General features: G+C 33.4%; 1 long non-coding RNA gene and 1 pseudogene across 1 annotated transcript; one reads left to right on the top strand and one right to left on the bottom strand.

Annotated features, from left to right (window-relative positions):
• LOC139852655 (alpha,alpha-trehalose-phosphate synthase [UDP-forming] 1-like) overlaps nt 1-14,246 on the bottom strand; it is a 205,554-nt pseudogene that overhangs the window by 56,117 nt on the left and 135,191 nt on the right.
• Nucleotides 11,382-14,008, top strand: LOC139886101 (uncharacterized). The gene is made up of 4 exons (XR_011772256.1): nt 11,382-11,468; nt 11,954-12,234; nt 12,587-12,853; nt 12,958-14,008. It is a non-coding gene; the product is annotated as an uncharacterized lncRNA (long non-coding RNA).

Below are 14,246 nucleotides of genomic sequence, written 5' to 3'. Positions count from 1 at the left end.
TTGAAATGAACATAGTTAATGTTCTAAGAAGGAAATTGTAATGGCACGATTTTGATTTGTCAAATTACCAGCATATCCGGAAAAGACCGAATCATCAAGAAAATATTTTCTTGATATTCTTAGAGGTTAAATAGAATACCAGAGTCGTGTAACATGGCACATGATGATGGTATGGTCTGTGAATCGTCATGTCCCATTTAGAAACTCAGCATGAGTTACTGTAATATAATCACGTTGATCAAGTGTCATTATATTATACTAACTCGTGCTTCAGTTCCCAACACTACTTCAAACACATTCATATTTTAAACTCGAAGGTTTCAGAATTTAGAAACTAAAATAGTTTCTTTTATGATTTTACACAGATAGCGCGAAGAAGTAAATGATTTCGGATAACAATAGTTGTGAAGATATCTTCAGAAACATCGAAGATATTTATAATGAAAGATATGATGATATCTTAGAACATTTAAGATCAGAGGATGATGAAGAATATTGTCCGCAAGGGTTTTAGAGTAAGGAACAAGGTATTTGCTAAGGATTTCAGCAGACACTGAATCATTTGGATTCTTTGAAGGCAGGTTTAGTATTTTTGATTTGTCCACATCCTCCTTCATACTTTGCTCAATTCATTTTCCAGTTTCAAACCTTCTCTTTTTCTGAGATTTGCCAACACACTATTCTTTATCATCAAACTTTTTACTGTTAAGGTCGTTTACAGTTTTTGCTGCTTCATCAGCATCTTTCGAAATTTCGAGAATTAGTTCGCAGTTTAGGGTGTTTTTCAGAAACTTCACATTCAAAGTACGTAAGTATAGGAGATAGATGTTATATATACACATATAACTGTTGGTATATACATGCTGCGAGATTTCAAAATATGGATTGCTGATTCCCAGTAATTGGCAAGACAATTCTTGTTACAAGATGCAGATGAGTAAATGATGGGGTTTCAATAAATATAATGATTTTTCGGAAAGTCAAAGATCAATGAAGTTGTTGGTAAGTTTATTGCTAATGTGGTGGAACATAAACGGTTCCCCGATAACTATGGCGAAAGAGGCAACGTATATATCAAGGTTATAATAAGGCTGTTTCGACTGAAGAATCGAAGTTAGCTTGCTGGAGCTGTGACAAAACTGTCTATTTTGAAAAGGGATTGAAAAATTATTTTAGCTAATAAATGCCAAAGGGTATGACACGGATACGTGTTAAACTATGACTTTGGTTTCGAGGGTTTTTCAAGTACAAGACCGCGGTTAACATGTGGTTGGATCATCATCTCGATTGTTCATTATTTGAAGTGTATTAAGGGATTTGAACATATATTGTAATCGTTAATATTCATATGATGTTCTAGGATTTTGAATGATACAAATACTTTTCTGGGTTCTATGAATGGAAATGATGTTCTAGCACAGTTTTGAAGTCAAAGTATAGCTTCGAAAGATGTAGGAATCTAAGAATGATGTCTTTTGTTAAATCTTGACTTGGATTTTGATTTGTCAAAATCAAAATATGTAATCAAATTTGGATGAGGATGGTTGTTTTGATTTTTATAAAAGAATATATATATTGTTATGAAAGTAGTGAGTATAGTTGATGATTTGTTGAATCAGAATCGGAGAATGTAACATATTAATTATGAATTTATATATCTATCGGGTATTACTTACCCGTTAAAATATTCTCACCATTAACAGTTTGTACAAAAGAATTTTCTTAATTACAATCTTTATGAAAATATACCTACATATATATTTTCTTTAGGTGTAATCATGGATTTAATGAGTTAACATAATATTAATCTCATCTAGTTTTCGACTAGGACTAGAATATATAATCTCTAAAACTTTTAGAAACTACATATTCTCTGCAGAATATTTCTTCGATGAAGTTATGAATCAATACTTCATCGTTTGTTGTTGTTGGTATTCCTTGGTATCTATGGTGCGTATGACGTTGATGTTTGAGGTACAGATTATGATGTTGAGGTGTGAGATGCGGATGTTGTTGTTGGTGGTGGTAATGATACTGTTGGTGTTGATGTCGGTGGTACTGTTAATGCCGGTGATGCTGCTGGTGCTTGTAACCTTTGCACCATATTCTCCAAAGCCACTACCCGAGCGCGAAGCTCGTTGACATCTTCTCTTACACCGGGATGATTGTTGGTTCGGACGAGCGGATGAATAAGATTCAGAATTTGAGATAGTATATTATCGTGACGAGATACTCCGGAAATGAGAGAGAAAATGGTATTACAAACAGGTTCGCCGGTAAGTGCTTCAGGTTCTTCGCCAAGAGGGAAATGTGGTGGATGGAAGGGATCACCTTCTTCTTGTCTCCAATGATTAAGTAGGCTACGAACCCATCCCCAATTCATCCAGAGTAGGTGATGGCTGAGTGGTTGATCCATTCCGGTTACACTGTCTTCGGAATTCAGGTGAATATCCATATCAGAATAGCTGTCAGAGTTTAAGGAATTTGAACTAGATACGGGATCCATCTTGTATAATTAGGGAGATGATTTTTGATATGAATTAGATTATAGAATTTAGTTTGGTATTCTTCGATACATAATTTACATATGTATATATAATACCAAATTCCATAAATCACGGAGAAATTTTCGGAAGATGTCAGGAAAAGTTTACAGTAACAGATTCGCTAAGATATGAATTTTTGTCTATACACTATTTACGCAATAAATGCAGGAAACGTGTCTAGACTTAAGAATGATAAGCATGTAATTTCCGACAAAAAATGATAAGCAAAACTTTTAACATGCAGACACGGTCGAAGTCCAGACTTACTAATGCATCTTAACACTATCAGTTAGACACATTCATGCAAGACCTGGTTCGCTGGGACCAACGCTCTGATACCAACTGTGACGATCGCTCCAAATCCATAAGGACGAACACGTCATTCATCGATTTCATTGCGAGGTATTTGACCTCTATATGATACGTTTTGTAAATATTGCATTCTTTTGAAAAGGCACACCATAAATGAATATTTAAATCAAAGGTTTTCGACAACTGATGATTTCTACATATAGACAATTACCGTAATATAATAGTTTACAATAGTACTTCCGTTGACAATGCAGTCAAAATAAAATACATGATGATGATTTGGTGAATGCAACGTTTCCTTGAAAAATATGCCATGTAAGACTCCATGCACATAGCTTGTCTAACATATAAGCAAACAGCGGAAGACTTCTAGGGAACCTGAGAATAAACATGCTTAAAAGTGTCAACACAAAGGTTGGTGAGTTCATAGTTTTATTGTTGCGCATAATCTGTATATAAAGGTGGATCACAAGATTTCAGTTGTTTCATCCAGAAACGTTTATCAAAAGATTCTACGTAACAGAGCACCCTGGTAACTAAACTTTAACGTTATAATGATAATTACCCTATTCGTTTTAATACACGCAAACCAACGTGTCCTAAACTCAAATAACACACGTCCGTTAAAAGGCTAGCGCTCTAGCTCGGACGGGGATGTCAAGCCCTATGGATCCATATATTGTTATTCGCGCCCACCAGTCCATATCCTATGTACTGGCAGTTACTAGTTACCAAAGCTAAGGGATTTTCGGTTTAAACTCAGCGTAGAATTTAGTTTGTACTTGTATCCATTGCGTTTAAAATAAAGTGCATGTATTCTCAGCCCAAAAATATATATTGCAAAAGCAATTAAAAAAGGATCAATGAAACTCACCTTAGCAGCACATAAGGTCATTAACCGAAATGGGACCAAAACTCGGAATACCAAATAACCGTAGATCTCAACCTAGAGAACATATGTTGGTCAATAATTGTCTATCAAGCTAGGTCAGGTCATAGTGTATCACAATCCTAATGCTCGAGATTGACATACAAAAGTTATCAAAAGTCATTTCAAAAAGTCAATCTGACTCATATAATAGTTGAATGATCATGTCAACCGAAACATTTTAACATTTCACATAGTTTCCTAATTTTTGTAAAATTAAACTATAGTTTTTATAAGGCTTTAAAATATGATAAAACAATCAATTTTGACAATTGTTCAACAAAACGAGACGTGCCTTATATAAGAATTTATTTACTCCGCTGGTAATATTTAAAAATTCAATTTATCATTCTTATAAACAAGTTGTTTAAATATTAATTGCAGATTCAAAAGCAATTTCAATTAACGTTAATCATAATTCAGTTGATCATATCTTTTAATTCGTTCGTCGAAATCATACGATATCTAAAAGAAAAGTTATTGATTTTTCGCCAGCTTTCCAAAAACATGCATATCATATACCTTTTATTAGTAATATATGTATTTAATTCGTGATTCATCATAAACTGTTTAACGACGAAATTTAGCATACTAGCATGCATAAACATATATACTCGAGCACTAGACATGTATACACTATTAATATATAAAAGATAAGATATGAATGCTCACGTATCAATATTGTGATTCAATATTGCAGGAAAGTACGTAGACGCAACGGAGATGATAAACACTAGGTTAGACTTGCGAATAATACCCATGAACATTACTCATAATCTCCATAGCTATAACCCATAGTTTCCTTAGCTTAAACCCGTTTCAAAACTTGTTTTGAAAGTGACATGCTCATGACCTCGTCGTAGTATTTTATGTATAATAATACTAATAATAATACTCCTAACTATAAGATTAATAATAATAATAATAATAATAATAATAATAATAATAATAATAATAATAATAATAATAATAATAATAATAATAATAATAATAATTTTAATATATATGTATATAGAGAGCAGAGAGATATGAAATTGTGTAAAAGAACTCCAGCAGAAACTGAACTTTTATAGGTAAATTTTTGGAATCTGATGCCCATGCGATCGCATGGGTTTTATGCCTATTTCTCATGCGATCGCATGACTCCAAAATCCAGCTCACAATTTTTTTTTGTTTTGTTTGTCGACATATTTTTATAATATATATATAATATATATAATTTATATTAATTAATTATATATTATATTATATTCACATGCATAGTTGACTTTTAATTTTTGGTCCGATGACTCGTACGTTTACGCTCAACTAATGTCTCAGTTCCGGTTTCTCAAATGCATTTTCGTATGCTTAGAAAACTTGTACTTTACGTTTCGTGATTCGTACCTTTTTCAAAATATAATCTTAAATTATCAATAAACTATATTACTCAAAGTATAACTTATATATTTTAGTAATTTGGTCATTTGCTTCTATAAATCAACTCCTCGTTGTTTATTAAAATATATTTAATAATATCGAAACGTTTTATATCTAATTCAATTCTATGCATTATCACATTGTAAAATATATATTTTCGTTTAGAAAAATATAAATTTGTATATAATATTTATTTATCAAACGGAACAATAAATGGGTGTTACTATTGTTTACAAAAATAATTTTGAACCTTAATATATATATATATATACAATATATATAAATACTTTTTCTATACACGTTGCAAGTTATTTATATATCAAATATAGTTAAAAAGGAAAGATTTCTTAAATCAAGGTGAACCTCTCAACAAAGACTTATCACAATATTTACGGGATTTATAATTGTTGAAATATCTACTAATCCAATCGTTGTTATTATCTTCTGATTCCGTAGATGAATATATTAAGCATATATTGAGACAAATACGTTTAATGTAAAATATTATACATTTAATACTTTGTTAACGTTTTCAAGTTATAATATATATATATACATATACATATATACATTCATATCCATTTATATATTCGTTCGTGAATCGTCGAGCATAGTCAAAAGGGTAATTGAATGTATGAACATAGTTCCAAAATTTTCGAGACTCAACATTACAAACTTTGCTTATCGTGTCGGAATCATATAAAGATTAAGTTTAAATTTGGTCGAAAATTTCCGGGTTGTCACATATATCCATATATATATCATCATGTAGTTTTTACAAATTTTTAACGTTCGTGAATCGCCGGTCAACTTGGGTGGTCAATTGTCTATATGAAGCACATTTCAAATAATCAAGTGTTAACAAGTTTGATTGCTTAACATGTTGAAAACATTTAATCATGTAAATATACCAATTTCATTTAATATATATAAACATGGAAAAGTTTGGGTCACTACAATTGTAACAATTTGTGATATAGTGTATTTTCTCTCTTTGGGGGCCGGTGGTTTTTCTCCTATTTTGGAGTTTCCACGTTAAATCTTGTGTTGTGTGTTGTTCTTATTTCTTTACTATTATTGTTGGGTTGGGTGGTGGGAATTAGTGAGACCGTAATTTCCCAACAACTGGTATCAGAGCGTCAGGTTTGACGGGGGTCTCGGTTATAGGAGTCGGAGTATGCTCTGTGGTTGCCACGGGAGTGGATCGTCCACATCAGAAACGAGTTCTATTGATCGTATAGGGTATCTGGTTAGACAATATTTTTTCTGATTCGTAGTAATAGTTGGATTTGTTAGTGGCGAGTTGTGGATTTCCGATTTAAAGGGTCCTGACTACCTGCTACATTTTTTGGCTATTCGAAACGTGAGCAAAATCAGAGAAAGTGTTGTTTATAGGATACGGATACGATGTCGAAGTTCAGTCCAATGAGGTTTGATGTAGAGAAATTTGATGGGACGATCAATTTTGGCTTATGGCAGGTTCAAGTCAAGGTTGTGTTGATTCAGTCCGGGTTACACAAGGCATTGAAAGGTAAACCCACCTTTGTTCCTTGCAGTGATTCTAGCAGTAAGTTCGATGAAGAAGAATGGGATGATATGGATTTGAGGGCAGCAAGTGCGATTCGTTTGTGTCTTGCAAAGAACGTGCTTGCAAATGTGCACGGGTTATCAACGGCAAAGGAGCTTTGGGTTAAACTAGAGCAGTTGTACCAGGGCAAGGGCATCTCAAATCGGTTGTGTCTTAAAGAACAATTTCATACTCTGCGTATGGATGGGGGTTCAAAGATTTTAGATCATCTAAGTATTCTTAACGATATTGTTTCAGAACTGGAGGCTATTTGAGTTAAAACGGATGATGAAGATAAAGCTTTGATTTTGATATTATCTTTATCATCGTCTTATGAACACATGAAACCTATTTTGATGTATGGGAAGAAAACTCTGAAGTTTGAAGACGTTACTAGCAAGCTCCTATCCGAGGAGAAAAGACTGGAAGGTAACGGGGTCTCGTCATCAGGAGATACGATAGTGTTGTGTTCGGATAGGCGAAAGAGAAACTCTGGGAAGAATCTGGTATGCTGGTGGTGCGGGAAGACTGGGCATGTAAGGGTTAATTGTCCAGGTGGAGCTAATCCGGCAAATGGCTCCAAAGACGCTAACATTGTCTCCGTTGTTACGGAGAGTGACGAATTCCTCTGAAGTCACACCATCCTCATGGTGTGTCCGCGCCACCATGGAAATGGATGTTCATTAGCGGTTCCACAATTACACATGGGCATTGGTTTGGCATTGATGTAGGTTGTGTGGTGGAAACTGATGTTGTAGCTGATGGGATTTTCAGGAAAGCCAAACAGGGAAGTTGCACCATAAAGTTTCAGCTGGTTGTTCAACAACATATGCCGAGGTGAAATTGTAACGACCCGGATTTTTCCGATCATTTTATACTTATGAGATTAATATTTACATAAAATAAACCTTACCAACATGATAAGCAATCCAAACTGTTGAGACTTATGTTTTTGAAAAGAGTTTCACACAACGTTTGACCGTCCAATTTGACCGATGATATCACGAACTATATAACACACGATAATTATACGATTACTTGAAAAGTACATATCTATACATATTTAACATGATTTAAGGATGGTTTAACTTTTCATTGTGAACTAACAACAATGAGTTATAAGTATACTTTGAGACCACTAACTTAAGTTTTCAAAACGATAACTATATGTAACATTCTTTGACATATATACTTACAATATATAATGTGTTGGTGATCTATGTCACCAATATGATTTAAGTGTAATGGGATTAATTTGTAACCAAAATAATCTTGATAAATATCGAACAAGTTTGGGGAAGTGTGGAGTGCACACTTGTTTGAACTTATCTTGATTATGACGGGGGTTCGGGGGCAGCGCCCCCGATAAGCGGGGTCCAAGGGGTGGCAACCCCTGGCGGGGTCCAAGGGGCAGAGCCCCTGGCTGGGGTCGAGCTGCCAGGTCAGCTTGGAAATTTTTTTTTGGGCTAACATTGCTTTATTAAAAATGTCTTAAAATTTTATTTTGGCCCGGTTTGACCCAAAAATAAAAGCCCAGTTTTGAGCCTCTTTTACAGTTATAAACCCGTCCATATTTGAATTCTCGTTCCGATTCCTCAAAATTTCTACAAGTATATCCAGGGTATATGTAACCGTATCATACCCAGCTTCTATACGTATTTACTATTGGTATATACCAACAATAAACTTCAATGATCAGCCACTAGACATGATGTTACATGTGGGAACCAGTCATTTAACCTCATGGGTGACTTTTGTGCAAGAAAACAAACTAAATCTCCTATATATCCATCCCATAATCATGCTATTTTGCACACACACACATACAATTTTATTTTCAATTTTCTTTCAAGTTAATTCACTCCCTAATCTCTCTTCATTTACCTACTCAAAAACGTATCAATATAGTCATCCGATTTCAAGGAGATTACTTCCAATCTTTCAATTCCACTCCACCACTCTTTTGATTCCAAGATTTTTCTTACCTTTTCCAGTAGCTTTGTCCAAGTAACTTGAGGTAGTAACCTTATTCATAACCTTATTCGATTCATATTTATATAGCTATCTTATTTTGTGTTATAAAATTTTAACAACAAGAACATAGTTTGAGTGATTTCAAACTTGTTCGCAAACTAAATAGATCCTTCTAATTTTATTTTTAAAAACACTTCAAGACCTGTAATATATCATATTATGACAAAATCGGATTAATCATATCTTGGCTAATTAACATAATATTTAATATATATTTACTTATGATTTTAGTTTATATATTTCAGGACCACCCGTAAACAACACGAGAAGATTAATCATAAGACCTCATGATTGTACGCAACACGTCATTTGACAACACGGTACTTTATGTACGCAACACGTCATTTGACAACATGGTACCATGGGTCAAGATTAATTCTGATCAACACGAATACGATGGGGTCTTTATTTATTGTATTTAAGAAACTAATTGTGGACCACTAACATCGGACTGCTAACTACGGACTAAGAAAATAATAAAAGTATTAAAAGTATTAAAAGTATATATATATATATATATATATATATATATATATATATATATATATATATATATATATGTAACGATTACTTGAAAAGAAAATATGTTGATATATTATATATATGGTTAGGTTCGTGATATCTATCGGAGACCAAGTCGAGTTAAATACCTTCAAGACAAAAGTGAGTATATAGTCCCACTTTTAATATATAAATATTTCGGGATGAGAATACATGCATTTTATGATTTACGTTATGGACACAAGTGATTAAAAATATATATTCTACGTTGAGTTGTACCACTGGCATACTTCCCTGTAACTTGGTAACTACTATTTACATGAGGTATTGTAAACGCGAATCCTGTTGATAGATCTATCGGGCCTGACAACCCCAACCGGACTGGACGACCAGTATTCAACGGTTGCACAGTACTTCGTTTCGGTGACTACACTTGGTACGGTGTAGTAAGATTTCATAATAAAGGGAATATGCGATGTTGATTAAATGTTAAGTATGGTTATCAAGTGCTCAACAACTTAGAATATTTTTATTAAAACGTTTATATATGAAATCTTGTGGTCTATATTCATAACGCTGCCGGCATTAAACCTATATCTCACCAACTTTATGTTGACGTTTTAAGCATGTTTATTCTCAGGTGATAACTAAAAGCTTCCGCTGCAACATGTTGAATTTAAGCAAGATCTTGAGTATGCATATTTGTGTCAAAAATAAAACTGCATATCGGAGGATTTGTAATGTAAAGTATGTTGGAGGTCGTATTGTTATTATCACATGTAAAGTTTGTAAGTCTAAGATTATCGCTAAATGATAATCATTATTAAGTTGTTTAAACCTTGTATTTGTAATAAAAGTTGTGGTTTGTATTGTAAAAACGAATGCAGTTTTTGAAAAATGTCGCATATAGAGGTCAATACCTCGCGATGAAATCATATGTTATTGTATTCGTCCTTATGGTTAAGGTCGGGTTTTGACAGAAATGCTTGGAATGTGATATTTTAAGTTCTATACTCTTAATGGTGGAGTATGATAATTCTTGTTAAGAGTTATGATTGTCTGTGATGACAATGATTGTCGGTTTAGACAATGTTCGGTAAAGATGCAAGTTTTGTCTCTTGGGAGATAATGTCATCGACATGAAGATGAGGATCTTGAAGTTGTCGTCGAGGAAGCATATATATCGGTTATCCTTATAATGTTGAAGTATGGTTATCTTTTTCTATAAAAAAGGTGGAGATTTGTTGGTTTTATTTTTTGATAGAAAAATTGATATGGTTACTTTGTGAAGGATGTTATCCCACATATGTGGGAGGAGAAAGTTGGAGGTAGGTAACTTGGTTATAAAAGGAGGGCTAAGTCTTCATTCCAATTTGCACCAATCAATACACTTTAAGTATTTAATTATTTCTTTCTTTCTTACCCTTGTTTGAGAGTTGTATTAGTTAAATATTTTGGAGAGTGTAGTTGGCTTAAGAGAGTCGTCTATATCATTGTAACAATTTGTGATATAGTGTATTTTCTCTCTTTGGGAGCCGGTGGTTTTTCTCCTGTTTTGGAGTTTCCATGTTAAATCTTGTATTGTGTATTGTTCTTATTTTTTTACTATTATTGTTGGGCTGAGTGGTGGAAATTAGTGAGACCGTAATTTTCCAACAATAATATCAAGTTTTAGTTAATAAAAATAGCTATAGATATAAATATACTTAGCCATGCAAAAATAAAATAAAAAATAAGAGTTTATTTATATATATAGAAATAAATTTTTTCCCTTAATCATCGAACTAATCAAGCATCATCACAATCACAGGTAACTTTGTTGTTAGCTAAAAATTATAATTTACTTTTTTGATTGTATCATCACTACCCCTACCCCTTACAAACCGTGTGGCTTTTTGCCACTTATCACTCATCCATCAAGTCACCCTCCATCCACCCATATACCGTCCCACTTATCCCACTATATTCAACTGACATGTGGCATCACAAAACCCTTCGTCAATCAAACCTCTCCATTATTTTGCAACTGCTCGATGAAAGAAAAAAAATAAACACACACACCGCCTCCGTCTATTCCGATCACCCTCCACCTCCGCCGCCACCGCCGCATTCCGTTCACACGTCACCACCGCCGCATTCCGTCAGATGCGATTACATTCTGGTACGATTTATTCGATTATATATCGTTAGGGTTTCATCAATTTAGGGTTTGTATCATACTTATCATTGTTTTTGTGCTTACCTGAAAATTACGGTGAGTTATCAATCTCAGATTTAATTAATTAGGGTTTATTACGAGTTCTGTCGATCTACAAATACGTTATTGGTTGATGCAATTGTTTGTAATACCTTTTTTAGTGTTTATTAATTTTTGTCAGTTGCTTTAATCCAATTCCTTCATTCTTTTCCTTAATCAGTAATCAGTAATCTTGAATGTCCACAGCTTCCATTAATTTGGGATATAGATTTTACAATTTTTTTTGTATAAAGAACTATGATCTGTAATTTTACATTGAAAAACCTGTAATTTGTGTATCATTGTTCTGTGATGACTACTGATGTACTTAATTAAAGTTATTGTTGTAGTGCAACTTTATTCATAAACCATTATGTTATTCATTTGTTTGTGATGTTGATAATCCTTAGCAAAAGGTTTATGTGCGTGGAAAGAAAGAGTAACAACCACTGGAACTACAAGTATACAATCAGGGTATGACCAAAACTGAGCGCTGCAACAAATGGCAACAAACTGGTGCCTGCCCATATGGAGATCACTGCCAATTGCTCATGGCATTGAAGAACTTCGTCCAGTTATTCGCCATCCACGTTACAAAACAGAAGTCTGTCGAATGGTCCTTGCTGGTGACACGTGCCCATATGGCCACCGCTGTCATTTTCGTCATGCTTTAACCGATGAGGAGAAACTCGTGAGTCGCAGCAACAACAATTGACCACCATTGGAAGTTTTAGATTTTAATATGATGTTATCTTCGTTTATTGCTTGCTTTCTTGCTTACTTTTGTGTGTTCTTCGTTATGGTTGTTCGTGAATCAAATGCTGATGAGTACTCTTTGGGTGACTATCAGTGAACTTCCTTTTTATTTTATCTTAGCACAATAACCCAATAGATACATTTCAGAAGTAAATGGGTCTAAATTGCCACCTTTACATAGATGGTGTAATGCAGATGGTGTAAACCTGCCCATTTGACTACCCCTACCATAACATAAACTCTAGAGGTCTGTTTCAAAAAATTTAAGTTGTTTTTTGATGTTGCAGGTTTGTATGACCACGTGACCTTTGTTATGTGAGTTATTGGCGCCGAAATGATGATGTGAGTTATGGTTAGTGCACACATATATCGTTGTTACTTTGCTTTCACATGTATCCATTTAAATTTGGATTTATTAGCATTTTATTTTTCACATTTTTTTGTAATTGTGATATATTGCTCAATGGAGCATGAAAATTGTGGTCAACAATCAGGATCTGTACGGGCTCATAGGACTGACGGACTATGTTTAGTGGCGAATAAGGGCCTTTCAGGTAATTAATGAGGCAAATTTGCTCTTTTGATATTAGGTTGAGTGGCACGATTTCCCTTTAGTACTCCATAGTTATTTACTAATGTCACCTGATATATCAAACAGATGTGCAGAGGCTCTTGATATGTTCTTAAAAATCCATGGCTGCAAAGTAAGTATATTTCAGTTATTTATTAATAATTGCTATACAGAACATCTTTAATTAATTAATTATTTTTTTTGCTTTAGCTGTACAAATGCTATGGTTGGTGTCCATTTTGAAAAACTGTTATTTCAGTTACTTATGGTTACATTTGAGATGGTAAGTTGGGTAGTGAACTTGTGGGTCTAGATGAGTTTGTCATCTAAATGTGTTTGACCAAAATGGGTTGGGTCTGCTTTGATTAAACCCTCAATTTATACTCGATTTAAACTTTTGTAACTGATCCAATTGAATATGATTACAGATTAAGCCGAGTTTGTCATCTTAATGTATTTGTTTTTTAAACGTCACCTTATGTGACAAGGTACGTTCTCAAACTTTTACTCTTCATATCTTATTATTGTCTATAATACCAGCATGTTACGTTAAATGTGGTTTATTACTGTTAGTGAAAGGTAGCTTCTTTTTCTTCATATTTGAACAAAAATAACTAAAGTTTAAATGGGTTGTTTGGTGGATAAAGGGTTATCGATAGATGCAAAAGATCATAAATTAGAAATCCAACTACTTGACCCTGAAAACATGCTAAATAAAAAAAAAAATAACTTAGTATAATAGTAAAATACTGAAAATATCTAAATAGTAAGAGAGTAAATATGCATGAACAAACTTAGACTTACCAAAGACTGTGTAAAACAACAACACAAGGTAGCTACAGAAAAAGTTTTAATTATGCACCTTCATTATGAACACCCGTATAACCCGAAGAAGATAGGCTGCAACTGTTGCGTGAAATTAACTTAATTGGGTTTAAACGATTGTTGGTTCCTAAATTCCGTATTAAAATTGATGGTGCTCCATTATCATTATACATGTTATTTTAATCATCATTGTTCCCTCTCTGTGTTGTGTTACCCTTTACATTTTGCTTCTTAATTTTGTAATTTCAAAGTAACTAGTACTGAGGTCAAAATAAGACTGCTCAGTGATTTCTAAATTTAGTTTTTGACATGTACACCATATAAGGAGCGTGCTTTTTATCTATTTCATGTTAGCAACAACAATTAAATATCGTTAAAGATCGCATTGAACAATTTCATGAAGTAAAGGTGGTTTCGATCTTTAATATTCTATAAAAATATCATTGGAAGAACTTGAATGAATTGGTTGCATTAAAACCATTGTTTGTTTTTATATCATGTTTGATGTTTTATATTGATACTGTTATATTAATTTTTTATAAGTTCGTTAG

The sequence above is a fragment of the Rutidosis leptorrhynchoides genome, chromosome 1 (genome assembly GCF_046630445.1).
Source record: "Rutidosis leptorrhynchoides isolate AG116_Rl617_1_P2 chromosome 1, CSIRO_AGI_Rlap_v1, whole genome shotgun sequence".
NCBI classification, from domain to species: Eukaryota; Viridiplantae; Streptophyta; class Magnoliopsida; order Asterales; family Asteraceae; genus Rutidosis; species Rutidosis leptorrhynchoides.
Note: the sequence above shows the minus strand (reverse complement) of the source record. Positions and strands in the feature narration are given on the sequence as shown.